General features: G+C 48.9%; 1 protein-coding gene across 5 annotated transcripts in view; it reads right to left on the reverse strand.

Annotated features, from left to right (window-relative positions):
* The window catches only part of TMEM229B (transmembrane protein 229B), a 206,365-nt gene that overhangs the window by 11,236 nt on the left and 179,080 nt on the right, over window positions 1–16,049 (reverse strand). The window contains exon 1 of one of the 5 annotated variants that reach the window (XM_069487937.1): window positions 2,745–2,808. The exons of 1 other annotated variant lie outside the window; for it this stretch is intronic. The gene's annotated coding sequence lies outside the window, so the exon portion shown is untranslated. 3 more of the 5 variants (XM_069487985.1, XM_069487965.1, XM_069487974.1) reach the window with 3 other exon arrangements.

Genomic DNA, 16,049 nt, shown 5'->3' on the forward strand with positions numbered 1-16,049 from the left:
AGCAATAATGCCTGGGGAATAGATGGCTGGCTGGATGGATACACCTGGACAGGCCCCAGGCCCTTAAACACTGATGAGGGCAGGTATAAACAGCTAGCTGGATCAGCCTCTGTCCTCTCCTCTTTCTTGGGAAATACAGCCTTCTAAAATTTTTAATTCTAGCATTTTAAAATATCTTTGTTTTTTCTGATTACAAAAGTAGCATGTGCTCACAGCTAAAATTTACATGTTACAGAAAGGAATGAAGTAGAAAGCAACAGTCTCCCATAATCTCACGTCTTAGTGAAAGTCACTATTAATGGTATGTTGTAAAGTCATCCAGCTTAAACTTCGTTTTAAAAGAAGCCAATCCTGACCCATGTCTCTGAGTACAAAAAAATACATAAGTAAAAGAAGCCAATCCATGCATCCTAGAAGAAAAAACATTTATAAATCTACCCAACAAGCAGCCACCATCATTTCCCCTTTACAATCTTTTCCCATGGGTGTATTTTTTTTTTTTGTTGTTGTTGTTGTTGTTGAGACAGAGTCTCACTCTGTTGCCCAGGCTACAGTGCTGTGGCGTCAGCCTAGCTCACAGCAACCTCAAACTCCTGGGTTCAAGCGATCCTCCTGCCTCAGCCTCCTGAGTAGCTGGGACTACAGGCATGCGCCACCATGCCCAGCTAATTTTTTCTGTTTATATTTTTAGCTGTCCATATAATTTCTTTCTATTGTTAGTAGAGACGGGGGTCTCACTCTTGCTCAGGCTGGTCTCGAACTCCTGACCTCGAGCGATCCACCCGCCTTGGCCTCCGACAGTGCTAGGATTACAGGCGTGAGCCACTGCGCCTGGCCCATGTGTGTATTTTATAGGTTACCTTAACCTACTTACCCTGCGACCTGACATTTTGATTCCTTGTATCATAACTGTTTTTCCAAGTTGCTATATAGCCTTTGTGCACATTATTATAGTAGCTGTATAATATTCCACCAAGTGAAAAACTATAATTTACTCAACCTAGATGTTCATTCAACAAAGGGAACAACTGTTTCCCATATCCGCTATTACAGATGACACCACAAGAAACATCTGGCCGAGGCGCAGTGGCTCATACCTATAATCCTAGCACTCTGAGAGGACTGCTTGAGGCTTGAGGTCAGGAGTTTGAGACCAGCCTGAACAAGAGTGAGACCCTGTCTCTACTAAACATAGAAAAATTAGCCGGGTGTCGTGGCACACACCTGTTGTCCCAGCTACTTGGGAGGCTGAGCCAAGAGGATTTTTTGAGCCCAGGAATTTGAGGTTGCTGTGAGCTACGCTGACGCCACGGCACCCTACTGAGGGCAAGAAAGTGAAACTCAGTCACAAAAAAAAAGAAAAATTAGCTGGGCATGGTGGTGCACACCAGTAGTCCCAGCTACTTGAGAGGCTGAGGCAAGAGGATTGCTTGAGCCCAGGAGCTTGAGGTTGCAGTGAGCTATGATCACGCCACCATACTCTAGCCAGGGTGACAGAGCAAGACTCTGTCTCAAAAAAAAAAAAAAAAAGAAAGAAAGAAAGATAGATCTCCTATGCCTGTGACAAAAGAATTCAGTCCTTTTCTTCTCTAGGACTATTTCCTAATAATCACTAATATCTCCAAGTAAGATAAAAAAAAAAAAAAAAGAAAACCAACAGAATCACTAGACCAAAGGGTACAACAGTCTTAAGGCTGATGGTGTAGACTGCTCTGGGAAGACGTGTCATGTGGGGCCTCCCATCTCAATCACATTCCCATAGTGGGAGCCCTCCACAACCTCCAGTCCCCCTCCTACATAGCCTAGGCTTGCTCATACCACCCCAGCTACAAACCACCCCAGCTACATACCACCCCACCAGGCTAAGTGGGAAAACAGATTCTAGCCCTGAGTTGTAAACTCAACTGCAAGAGTCAAGATCTACCTAAATATCTACCTGGTTACCTTTTTTCCACTCCCTGCAAACTCCTGCATGGAATCCAGTTAAGACTGCAAAAGTGCCAGCCCTGCCTGCTTACCTGCCTTCCAGGGAGCTCCCTTCCTGCTGATCCCAGATCCAACCTTTGGACAGTCTGCCCTATATAGACACAACAGCCTCAGGCCAGACAGGACTCTGGAGCTTGGGAAGCAGCCAATTGTCATTTTTTAAAGCAGCATTAAGGCTGAGGTGGGAAGAAAGGCCAAGTGAGGACAGGCAAGGCTGTGTGGCTAGGGGCCTTCTCGCCCTACCTGGAGCTACTCTTGCTGAGAGGAGATGCTGACACATGGCAGAAGCAGGAGGACTCAGTTCCTCCTGACCCCGATGATCACTTTTATGGCAGCTAAGGCTTCACAAACTCCCTCACCTCCCAGGGCCCTGGATGCTCTACCCAGGGGACAGCACCACATGAATTGCTCATGGCTTCTGGGCCGAGTCCAGTCCCAGGTGAGATACAGTCCCCCCTGCATGGATGTAAAGCCTGACAGCCAAAGTAGACGCTATCTCCCAGGTGTGGGTATCTGGCTTCAATCGTGTCAGCTGAGCTGGGTCTGGCCCAGTTTGGGGTGGCATGTGGCATAAGATGGCTCCAGTACGTGACACAGCCTGATATTTGACACTCCCCTCCCACTCCGGAACTGTAGCCCTGTGATGGGCCCTTGGACAGGAAGCAGGCTCAGAACTAGAACCTCCAGACCTGCGCTGATGAGGCGCCAGGCAGGCAGCTGGAGCCAGCGATCCCCTGGGTTGTCCATAACGTACTCACTTATCACACCCTTGAGTGCGCAGCTCAGAACAGACATCAGGATCACTGCCCAGGAGTGTCCCGGGTTCACCTCTGTTGGCTGGGCCTCGGTGCCATTCTCAGCAGTGCAGGCAAGCACCAGCCCCAGGGCTTAGCTGATCCTTGGCTGGTGGGCTGGCAGATTCCATGTGTCCCTGGGAATAAAAGAGGAGGGCTTCATTAGCTTAAACTGCCCCCAGCAGACCCAAGGCAAACACTGCAAGGCCCTGGGCTCTGGGCTCAGCACCAGACACTCATCCTGCCCTGGTCAGCAGGGCTCCTCTCCTGGAAACTGCCACCTCCTCTGTGCTGTCCTGTTTGCTCAGGTCTGATTAATACAGCCACGTGCGTCTGTGAACAGTCCACACATGGGGTTAGGACTTAGGGTTTCTTGCACCATAACTGAATGTGTACACACTTGTTAATCTGAGAGGGGATATAATTTTAGAATCCCTTTCCATCCTCATTTAGCTTCAAATTACACTCTCACCTTTACCCTGTAGCGGGTACATCTGTTCTCAAGGGCGGTCAAGAACCTCATGGAAGGCAAACAATGTAGGACATTTGTTTTAACATTTGGGGAGTCAAGAACAACCACACAGAAGACCAAGCAAACAAACACACTGTGTGCTGAAACCCCTACCAGCAACTCCACCACCTAACATCTATATAGCTCATTTTATTATTTTACTATTAATTGTTGTTAAGGCTCTTTCTACTAACATCCGTAACTGGCTATAAGCTGACATAAATCTTACTTTATAATGCCCTTTGCCATGTACATATTTTTAATAATATCCTTAAGACTTGACTATTTGATGGAAATACCAACATTTTGGGTTTTAATATGAAGGTGCTGAAGCATTTCTGACACCTCCTGGATATAGCACCATCTGCACACGCCCAAGGACAGCACTCGGGCCCAGCATGGCCCTACAGGACAGACCAGCCGTTCAGAAGCTAAGAACCGTGTGTGACTGTGGGTGGGAGCTGGCAGTGCCCCGTGGATGGCCAGGCTGGGTGGACCAGAGGTGCCAGCCTGTGCTGAAGCCCATGCCCACCTCCCTCCCCCGCCCCCAGCCAGGCTCTGAGTGGAGGCAACTGTGGGGCAGCAGGGGAGCCGAGGAGAAGTGAAAGGGCAGGGGGTAGGGACCTGAAACTCACTGTGTGCAAGTGTGCTTTTGGGAGAGGGGTGCCTCCCCGGGTCTCCCCTTGGGGCCTCTGCACTGAGAGAAGTGTGGTGAGCTGCTGTGCTCGGCCTTGCCTCTGTCCCTCCCAGCTTCTCCACAAACGGGGCGCTGCAACCCTCTCCCACCTGTCCATCCTCCTCCCAACCTGGCTGACGGTGGGCAGGGGTCACCCTGGCACATACCTATCACCTCGAGGAAAGGGCTTTATCGGGCATGTCTGACAACGGCCCATCTGACACCCTCCCCCATGAGCCGCTGCTGGGGAGTTCACTTCTACCTATGGGCACTTCCCCTTCCCCAGGCCCTAAGCAGGCCACACAGCACAAGTCAAAACAGAAACAGAAACCAAAGACCACATCCTGCCACACAGCCTGCTGGTTACTGCAGTCAGCCCTGGAAGCCTGTTGCTTGCTGAGGTGCCGGCGCAGCAGTCAGGATAGGTTCCTCTTGGGACCAGCCTTTGCTGGACACCTCCTGCTTCCTGGTCTGTGGGCTTTTCCCCCAGGAAGCTGGCGGGGGAGGATGAGATAATGGTGTAGCCGGGGCCCACCTCTTCCTCCAAGTGCACAAGCTGTCTGCAGCCCCCTCTGACACTCCCTGGCCCCCAAGAGGAAATCCCAGGGGACAGAGGACGTGAGACTCCTTCGTAGATTATACAACCTGAACTGGAAGTTTTGAGGGCATATGAACGTATGATGAACCCTTACAGCAACTAACGTGTGGGTAGATAACTTATATCATCTCTCACGAATCTCTCAAGACACCTGTGGGGCAGGGAATGCGGAGGTGATCACCTCCATTTTAGAGATGAAGACACTGAGGTTCAGGATGCTAACAGATTTGGCCAAACCCACACATTGAAATCAAGTTGCCCCCTCCCCATACAGCATGCCTTCCAATTGCTTCCCACTGTTCGATCCGGTTCCCCTAGACCCCTGGAACAAGGAAGCAGAGACCAAGGTTGCAAACGGCAAAGGAGTTTATTTGCTAGCTCAAGCTAGGGTCCAGGTCCCAGAGCACCAACGCAGTGGCCTCTCCATGGACAAGGACCCCGCCTTGTGGTATAAGGTGAGTTTTTATACTCTCTGCTGTTTACAAGACTCTGGTCTCTGGTTTAGAGAGATATTGGGAAACACATGCCTCACCCAAGCTGTTCACACACTGATTATGCCTTGCCCTTTTTTATCTAATTGCTCGGTGGGAGCCCCGGGACTCCTAGTCCTTTATCAGGAAGTAACTTGCGGTCGCCTCCCTGGGGCCTTGTTTTTTTTTTTTTTTTTTCAATTTTCCTGAAGCCTGTTATGCCAAGCTAAGCATCAAGCAAGCAAGCCATGGATACAGAAGCTGAAATAGGCTGTTAGCCCTTTATAATATTTTCTAGTTCTACACCACCTGAATGTCATCCTTAAGGCACGCACAGGTCTGCATGCACTGGTCTTCAATTCAGTGTAATCTACTTAGTCATTCGTAAGCCACTCATTTTGCAAACATATGGCTGAGTTTGCCCACCTGGCTTCTCTACCAATAGGCCACGGTGCTCTGGGAGCGTGAAGGAGCAGAGATCACTGCTCAGGTTTAAGCTCTGTCATTTCTCGTGCCTTCCTCTGCAGCCACCCGCTCCCTCCTCCTCCCAGACCCTGCTCCAAGCCCACTCCTTTGTGGCGCCATCCCCTATCTTCTGGGTCATTCCATCACTGATGTTCCCCCACAGGACTTTGACCATCTTTCTATTGAAACATGTTGTTCCACCTTAAAATTATTTCCTATGTATCTGTTTCCCCCACCACATGATGAATTCCTTGAGACCACAGAATTTCTGTTGGATGGATAGATAGGCAAGGTGGAGAAGGGTCCAGCTATATTTGTGGGTGACTGAGTCATCCAGTGTCACCAACCAAGCATGGTAATGTCTGGCATTTCTAATTTCTAGGCCACCATCCTGGGAGGACTCACTCCCACAGAGCACCATAAACATTGGTTTACGATGGTCAAGGTTATCTCAGCAAGATGAGGAAAACAAGGAGTGCTTGCTCTCCTTCCTCCCATCTCCAAGAACCATGACATGGACAGAGAGGTGCGGAGAGACAGAGTGGGTGGCTTGGATCTGGACGATACAGAACATGTCCAGTGTCACACTTCCTTTACAGGGAGGGCTGGGGCAGGAACAGAGCTACCCAGGCAACCTGAGACACTGTAGGTTCCTACATGGGCAAGGGGCCAAGCACAGGGTCAGGTCAGAGAATAACAATGCCTATTCTATTATTTCTACAATGTGCTGGCACTCTCAAAATGCACATCCAGTTTTCATGCACATAGGATTCATTTCCCAAAGAGGTTTAACCAGCAGCTGCTGGCAGGAAATTCCCTCTGCATCATTTTCTCTCCTCCCCTGTAACTATTTAGAGTAAGCTGGGCTTGCAGGTTTGAGTCTCTGCTTTTCTGACTGGAACCCTAAAAACCAAATCTACCCTGACCCCCACCCCGCCGGCTCCATGGCCTGGAACCTAAGCACGCAGGCAAACACTAGCCCCTTTTTGCCCATACTCCTCTGTCTTAACCCTCCCCAAATCGCCCTGTAAAGGGAAAAACAGTCTTCCTTCTACTCTCACACGCAACACAGAACACTTCTGTGACCAGATGTGGGTTTTCCCCACATGCCAAGCAAGTCCCCAGCAGACACTAACTGGGTATCCCAAATTCATTTCAACTCTGACAGTACCTATCCCTAGATAGTGTCAGATGCCACATTTTGAAGGCTCAGACCTGCAAGACTACCCCTACTTGAGATGCCAATCACAAGCAGTAGGTTGTCACCTACACTCCTGACCTCCAGCCTACAAACCAGGGATCCCAAGACACCCTCCTTCGGCTCAATTAATTTGCTAGGATGGCTCACAGACTCAAGGAAACACTTACCTTTATCAGTTTATTATAAAGGATGCAGGTGAACCGCCAGATGAAGAGGTGGACAGGACAGAGGTGCGGGGGCAGGGCACACCAGCACCTCCACCTGTTCAGCAGGCCAGCAGCTCATCAAACCTTCCTCAAGAGTATTTATGTAGCTTCCTGGAGGTCGGTGGGTGGGGCTGAAAGTTCCCACCCTCTGATCCTATCATGTGGTCTTGCTGGTGACTGGCCCCATCCTGAGGCTATCTAGGGGCCCCACCCTAAGTCATGTCATTAGCATAAACTCAGGTATGATCAAAGCGGCTGATAATGAATAACAAAAGACACTCCTATCATTAAGAAATCCCAAGGGTTTTAGGAGCTCTGTGACAGGAACCCAGGACAAATACCAAACATATTTCACTTTACACCACACTCCCCAACCCAGGTGCCCACAAAATAAAGAGAAGATGCCCAGGGACCCACTGGGGGTCCCTCTGCTTAATCAAGGCCCACAGTTCTTCCCATATGACCTGGAACAACTGCTTTTACTTATCCTGTAAGCCCAGCCCTGAACACAAATGGATCTGGCAACTTCCCAAACCAAGGAGTGACCACGCTCAGCTCAGCTGCAGATGCAGCTGGTATTCCAAATCCCCCTAGGGAAAGGATGTGTCTGGCCAGTTCCTCCTGGGATGCTAGGAGGGTGCTGACTGGCATAAAGAGAGTGGGTGGAGGGGGAGCCAGCCCCACCCCCTGCGCCCTGTCCTTCCACTCTGTGCCCCCTCACGCAGGACATGCAATCTGTATTGCCCCACATGCCCGACAACTCACCCCTGTCTTCTGTCTCACTTGGAGGCTACCTCGCCCTGCCACCCTCCTCTCCGCTCATCCTCCCCACCATCCAGCCCTCTCCAGTTCACACACTCCTCCCAATGTGCCCTGCTCACTCAATTCTGACACGTGGAGGGTGGTCTCTGGCCCCATGCCCCTTTCCTCTCCCTCCCCCCAGCCCCGGCCTGGGTAGCTGCTGCTCTGCTGAGAGGCTGGACAGCTGCTGGGCTCTCTAATTAGCTACCTGGCCGCTGTCCCAGAGAGAGGCATGTGTTACTGTAAAGAGCCGCCTCACCGCCTTCATCAATAGTCCCCTCTGCAGATCCTATCCAGCAGCAGCCGAGGGGCCTGAGAATCCTCCTCACATGACAAGAGCAAGCCTCCTGTGGGCTGGAAAAGAAAAGGCAGTGGCCTCACAGCCTCACTGGTGAAGTGACCCGGGGTTTATCTGGGTTCTCCCCATCACTGCCCACGTCCTTAGGGTGTCCCACAGGGTACCCCACACACTGTGCCTTCAGGGGCAGTGGGGACACTGCAGGTGAAAAGAAGCCCAGCAGGTCTCTCAGAAAGCGATGACCCCAGGCTCTGCTTTTCATGGTCTTGCAGAGCCAAGCCCCCCAGAGATTTCTAAACAACCGACAAGGCCTGTGGTAGCTGGCTTGTTTATTCAAGGTCTTGTATAACAAGACAACAAATGTTTGCGCACCTGCTGAAGGCCAGGCACTGGACTCGTGTGAACAGGATGACACCCCTCCCCCCTGGGAACCACAGGCTGATGGGAGACAGACAATGAGTAAGCCAACACACACCGCAACTGCTGACATCATGCCAATATTATGCCACGAAGATGCGGAAAGACCTGGTGGGGACAGAAAAAAAGTGGATGCTGGAGGGCGAGTCTTAAATGTTAAGGAGGTAGCATTTGGGCCTAGAACAGAAAAGATGAGAAGAAGCCATGCAGAGAACTTTGGAAAAAGCATTCCAAGCAGAAGAAATGGTAAGTAAAAAGACCCCGAAGTAGGAGAAAGCTAAACAAGTTTGAGCAACAGCAAGGCCAGAGTCGCTGGAGTCTGTGCCTGTGCTGCCGCTGATCCCGGCCTGCAGGGGTGCACAGCGACCCCAGCCCAGCAACCACGGCATCACAGTCCCCTGGCTCTGTGATTCAGGGCTGGACGTGTGCTCCAATCAGAGCTCATCCTGGGACTTTCATGGGAATGACCAGAAAAGAGCTGATCACTCTTTTTTCAGTGGACTTGGAGCTGTAAGGATAGAAGTCTGAAGTTGACAGGGTGAGAGTGGAAGCAGTCTGAGAGAAAGAGAGAGAGAGAAAGACCGAATCCAAGGGTAGCTATATGAATCCTGGATCCAGCTGTTAAGGATGACCCTTGAGAAACCCCCTAAATGGGATTTGAGAGCCCGGACACTGCCTGCCAAGCAATGAGTTTTCCCACTTAGTGAAAGCAAAGGGTATTAACAAACTAGAACCATTGGCTGCATGCATTATTTATTTATTTATGAATGAATGAATGAGACAGGGTCTCACTCTGTCTCCCAGGGTGGAGTGCAGTGGTGTGATCATAGCTCACTGCAGCCTCAACCTCCTGAGCTCAAGGGATCCTCCCGCCTCAGCAGGACTATAGGGGCACACCACCACGCCAATCAACCACTGCCAATCTACTCCCCAAAAGACAGACCACATAGCCACAGTGAGATATGATCACTGGCCAGACTTTGCAATTTCCCCCTTACTGGTAGAGAAGATGATTCGCCTGATCTTGCCAGCAACTTGGCACACCCTGACAATCTTCTGCAAACAGGACTCATGACGGCTAGCAACAAAGCATAGCCAAGAATTGGTAGCGCAAGTAGATTTTTTTTTTTTTTTTTTTTTTTACAAATTCCAGAACTGCACTATCCAATTTGATAGCCACTAGCCACATGTGGCTATTTAAATTTAAATTTAAATGAACTAAAGGTGAATAAAGTAAAAAGTTCAGTTTCTCAGTTGCACTATCCACATTTCAAGTGCTCAATAGCGACATGTGTCTACCATACTGGGTAGTCCAGATATAGAGCATTTTCATCACCACAGAATGTTCCGTTGGATAGCCCTGCTCTAGAACTTATCAAGGGTGACCAGAAGGCCACCAGCACTTATACCTAAAGTTGAGCTCCATTTCCATGCTCCTGGAAATCCTTTCCTTCTGAACAGACACACCTGCCCTCCCTCTCGCCCTCAGGCTCAGGCCTAGTTAAATAAGGCTGCCATTGTGAAGAGGAGGGGAGGGTTAAGACTTATTCATAGAAGTCACCATCTACAAGGCCGGGCACGGTGGCTCACGCCTGTAATCCTAGCACTCTGGGAGGCCGAGGCTGGTGGATCGCTCGAGGTCAGGAGTTTGAGACCAGCCTGAGCAAGAGCGAGACCCCGACTCTACTTAAGCCCAGGAGTTTGAGGTTGCTGTGAGCTAGGCTGACGCCACGGCACTCTAGCCTGGGCAACAGAGTGAGACTCCGTCTCAAAAAAAAAAAAAAGAAAAAGTCACCATCTACCCTCTGAAGAGTGACTTATGTCCAAGAGGCCAGGAGAGGGCCCTGGCTATTGGGTGAATGAAGCTAGCCCTTAGATCTCTGGCTACAACTCAGATTAGGGGGTGCTGCTTGGAGTGTTTAAAAATCCCACACTGTTTATTCTTGGCCTTCTATGCGCCAGGTAGCTTCCACTCGGGCCATCTCATCGGTCCCTTCTGCAAGTCTATCAGACAGGCATCAACCCTGACTCACTCAGGAGGCAAGTGGTGCTCAAAGAGGTGTAGGGTCTTGCTTATGGCCACAGCTAGAAAATACGAGGGCCAAGGTCTCTACCAGTGCTTTTTACCCTTACTCCACTCATGAGAGATGGGAACGTGTGGACAAGAATGAGAGGGACTTGATTTACCTAAGGCAATGGGCCACCTACAGTTGACAATAGGTTATCATAGCACACAATCTCACGCAAGCTACCCCCAGAGCTTGGGAGAGCTGCCTTCCAAGGGAATGCACCTTGAAACGTCAAGGCCCGTTCTTGAAAGACACCACACCAGAACCACAGGGAGGCAGTAGCAGATAAGAAAAACCTGGGAGGGGGTAAGGGCAGGATGCAGACAAGCAGCGGTTCTCCTTGGGTAAAAAGGGAAGGGCATGATCCATGTGTTCCTTCTCTGCAGCCCCATGTCCTGGATAATATCTGACGCTGAGTAGGGACTCACTCTCCAGTTGCTGATGGGAGAAAAGCAGGGTGCAGGCCCTCAAAGAGAGAGGAGCTTGAAGTTCAGGAGCATTGGGGGAAAGACTAAGCAACGAGAGTTGTTCTGGGGGAGCCGTGATGGTTGCTGTTTGCTCTCCACCTGACCCAATCTGGACTGTCCCTTTCCTTTAAGAAATAGCCCACAGGAAAGCCTGGCATACACTCGGCTGGGCACTGCCCCCAGCCATGCCAGGCACTTCCACCAGCAACCCTGACCCTTCGCTCAGCCACTTGCTGGACGGCTCCATCCACTGAGAAGGCATGGAGCTTACAACGTGCTCAAAATATGGCTCCAAACCGCAGTTAGGGAAGAGTAATTAAAGGGAATGTTATCTCAGTCAGTCTCTCATTAGCCACGTAATTAGACTGCTGAAAATAATTAACATTCCTTCTGACAAAGGAAACAGAGGACCCATTACATTCATTAGGACAGCCTCAGCCAGCCTGAGGAAGGCAGAGAAGAGAATTTATAAATAAGACCGAAAGAGGTTACATAGCTTCCTCAAGGTCACAGTGCTAGCAAGTGCCAGGTCTCGGATCTGAAGCCGAGCAGTGTGGATTCTACGATCCACCAGAGGAACAGCTCTGGGGGCTCCAGGTTTGGAGCCAGCAGATCTGGGGTACAGGAGGGGCCCTGAGTTGGTGGTTATTGGATTTGGAGCAGCCAGGCCAGTCAGCCCCTCACCCCATCATGCCCTGGACACTGGGGTGGAGGGACAAGGGGACACCCAGACAAGCTCCTGCCAGTGCCCAGCAGGCACATGCCACCCTCCTGTCCACAAGCAGTGGTGGCTGTCTCCAGTGCACAGAATCAGCACCCACAGAGTGGGGACCAGAAAACCTCAGGACATGATGAGAAGAGCACATAACCAAGGCTCCCCCAACACGTGGCAAAAAACAAGGCTGTGGAAGAAGCACCCAATTTAAAAACAGAAGAAGTTATAGCTGGGAAACAAAATTAATAGTACCAACAAAATAAAATGTTCTAAAAAGTGTTATTAATATCCTCTGAGGGATAAGAGGGACTACTGTATCTGTGAAACAAAGCAGTGCTGTCACCAAAAAAATAAAAGTTAAATATCTTAGAAATGAAGGAAATTCACCATGGTTAGCTCTGGATGAAAGAGTAGAGTGACTATTGAAAACTCTATACAGTCGTCCCTCAGTATCCACGGGGGACTGGTCTCCACCCGCCATGGATACCAAAATCCTCAGATGCTCAAGTCCCTTATATAAAATCTGTAGTGTTTGCATGTAACCTACACGTCCTCTTGTATACTTTAAATCATCTCCAGATTACTTACAATACCTAATACAATGTAAATGCTATGTAAGTAGTTGTTATACTGCATTGGTTTTTTATTTGTATTATTTTTAATTCCTGTATTATTTTTTTCTCAAATATTTTCAATATTCAGTAGGTTGAATCTGAGGATACAGAAGGCTGATTGTATATTTCTGCTTTTCTAAACTTCCTGTGTTACTTTCAGAATTGGAAAAGTTATTTTTTTTAATGCCTGGCATGAGGTAGCTGCTCGATAAGATTTTGTTGAACAAACTACTTTCCAAGTGAAAGGGGGTAGGTCCTGTCCCCTGCACCAACTGTTGGCCCTTTCCAGGCTGGTCCATAACTCGCTGTCTCCCAATCACACCATCCATTCTCCAGCCTCCAGGTCTGTGCCCACAGGATTCCCCCACCTAGAATGCCCTTACCTCTCGTCTGTGTTTACCTGCATTTGCCTGTCCTTCGATGTCCACTCAAAGACCCTCCTTAACCCAGCTTGATCCCTCCTCCCCCAAACTCCTAAGTGCACCTAGTTCTCCAGGGTTGTGGGACAGCTCTGGTTGAGTTGTCCTGTAGGGTCACAGTATTGACAACTTACATGTCGCTTACCTTTCAGTGAGGCCAAATCTTGTCTCCCTAACTCTATTTATTGTAGGCTGCTTGAAGACACAGGGAAGGCATTAGCTTCCTCTTATACCCCACTGTGCCCAAATAAAGCTGAGGAGCTTTTGCAATACCATTCTTTTATGTCAGTTGAGAGAATGACGAATGAACTGTTGTTTCTGGTAGGAGTAGAAAGAGGAAAACAATTATAGAGATGTGGTTACTCAACAGGGCTGGGCCCAACATAGCCAGGCCCTTCCCCATGGGTGAGGCCCCCCAAAAATGAGGCATCTTGTCCTAGAGAGCTCTGAACTCCCACTCCTTGGGCTGGGATGCAAAAATACCTTGCAAACCCAAAGTGAATGGCTGGAAAATCTAGAAGCAAAATATTGATGAGGAGTAGGATATTTATATGGCCTTAAGATGTCTCCCACGGATTGCTTATTAGTAGGAAGGGGAAAATGTTAAATATGTAGTGAAGAAACTGGACAACACCTTGACGGAGTATTCAAACCTCACATCACACGTAAGGGCAGAAGGACAGCCAGTGCCTCTGGATGTGATATGCCGAAAAGGAGGCAGCATCCCTCACGTATATTCCAGCCAAGAATGTATAACCCAGAGTTTAAACACGCGGCAACAGCAGACAAATCCAAAAGGAAGAAAATTCTCTTTAAAAAAGGGGAGGAGTCTATAGTCTCTAAAAATGTCAATGTTATAAAAGACAAAGAAAGGCCAAGGAACTGTTCTAGATTAAAGGAGACTAAAAAGGAATGACAACTAAGTGCAGTGTGTGATCCTAGACTGGGGTCCGGTACTGGAGAAGCAAGATGCTGTCAAGGACACGAGGGTTAACGACAAAACTGGAATACAGCCAGCAGAGCAGATAACATATCATATCAACGCCAATGTACTCAAGGTTATGTAAAAGAATGTCCTTATTCTGGCCAGCTGCAGTGGTTCATGCCTATAATCGCAGCACTTTGGGAGGCCAAGGCAGGAGCATTGCTTGAGGCCAGGAGTTCAAGACCAGCTAGGGCAACATAGGGAGACCCTGTCTCTTAAAAAAAAAAAAAAAAATCTTTATTCTTAGGAAATATGTAGGGATAAAGGGCCATGATGTAGGCAACTTACTCTTTATGGTTTAAAAAAATTATCCAGAGAGAAAACACAAATGATAAAGCAAGTGGGGGAAAAATGTTAAAAATGGGTGAATTTGGATAGTTTAGAGAATAAAAAGTTTGGAGGAAGGGAAAAAACAACAAAGGGGACCCTCCCATAGGACAGGGTGGGGTACAGGTGGAACAGATGTAGGGGGCAAATCCAGGGAAAACAACATTGGTCATCAGAGGTCTTCACTGGGCACAAAAATTCCAGCTCTGGGATCTCTGCCTGCCAAAATGTCCCTCATGGGAACAGTTCCTCTCCCAATTTGGCCCTTTCATTTCTTGCATCTCCACTGATTTACTCCTCTCTCTTCCCAAGATCAGCAATATTCCAGGAGATCTCCATCCTAATGCCAGAAGACAGGGTTAAACTTTGAGGTCTGTTAGTGTATGTAATTAATTAATATTTCCTGCTAACGTTTTGACACGTTTTGTCCACAAGCCTGTAATAATGAGTCAGGCTATACGTGTTAAACCAACGCCTTCTGAGTGTTTTCTGATACTTCACTTCCAAAAACTTCTGCTACTAGTCCCAGTCACACTGGCTAACGAAGGCCTTCTGGCTATACTCCTCCCTTCCGAAGTCTCATGCAGGCAGATACCCCATTTTGACACCCCACCACCATCACCATCACCTAATTCCAAAGTAAAGGCCCCAGACACAGGCACAGTCCCCTTCCTCTGGTTCCCTGTCACAGCTGTGTGTGGCCACTTTAAATAACGCACAGCCAGACAGCTGAAGTGTCTTTAAAGAGACTCACTGAGGGCTACAGGGACTCAGGCAAACCATTGTATTGTACAAATTCATTTACTTATTAATTCAGAAATCCTCTTTTCTGTGCAACCACCGAATGCTATGCAGGCTGGCGTGCGAAGGCCGGAGCACAACAGTGGGGCTGATTGTTTTTAAAATATTGGAAATACAAAATCTTGGAAATTCTGTGACATCAAACATCAGGAAACTAATAATAACTACAGTCTTGAAGCGCTTTTTACTTAAACAAGCCCTTTCAAGTTCATCTCATTCTACACGCATTCATTCACACATTCATTAAACATTTACTCAGTACCCATTCTGTGCCACCGGGTAGGTGCAAAGACCACAAAGTCAAAGGCCCCAGCCCAGGCTGAAGGAAGCTGACATTCTATATGGTCTGGTTGCCCACTGGCACTGCACAGGCTTGGGGCACCAGCCACAATGGGGAACCAAAGAAAATTATTTTAAGGAGGAGAAAATGAGAGAGAATCAAAAAGAAGCTATTTATGGCCTCAGCACACATATAAATTTTTTGGTTTCTAAAAATACAGCTTTATATTATAATTTAGAATTATGTTAATTTATTTTTAATTACTTATGGGACCTTAATATCATCAGTGCTGAGGGCCTCTAAAGGCCTTAATTCAGCCCAAATAGTAAATCAGGGGTTGTGATCCTAAATGCTAACAAGGGTCAAGCAGCCAACATAAATTAGTGAAGACTATTAAGAAAGCATGATTGACAGGCTGGGTGAGTGACTTGTTGGGAGGGGGAGGGGGAGAGAGGAGTTGAAGATGATGCCAGACTTCTGACTTGGGCAGTGGTGCCCAAGAGAAGAGATGCAGGAAGGGGCGTGAGTCTCGGGACCCACCGTGAGCTGTGTTTCAGATGCTCCAAGTGTGAGACGCCCACAGGACACACAGGAAGAGCCAACTCTAGGTTGGAGACCCCAGCTGGATGGAGCACTGCAGAGGAGGAGCATGCTAGAGAGAAGGTGCAGGGGGTGACAGCCGGGACTGGCAGGGGATGAGGCACTGTGAAGGGGCCTGAGGAAGGACCAGGGAGGCAAGAGGACATCCAGGAGAGGACCTCAGGACACCCAGGGAAGCAGAGACAGGAGAGTGCCCAAGACCATGGTCAACTGCAGAGGCAAGTCAGACAGGGACTGGGAAGATTTAGCAGCACAGAGGTCCCTGATGACCATTTAGGAAGAAGTGAGCCGGGCATGGGGGGTGGGAGTGGGGCACGTACCTGTAGTCCCAGCTACTTGGGAGGCCGAG

This window comes from Eulemur rufifrons, chromosome 2 (genome assembly GCF_041146395.1).
Source record: "Eulemur rufifrons isolate Redbay chromosome 2, OSU_ERuf_1, whole genome shotgun sequence".
NCBI classification, from domain to species: domain Eukaryota; kingdom Metazoa; phylum Chordata; class Mammalia; order Primates; family Lemuridae; genus Eulemur; species Eulemur rufifrons.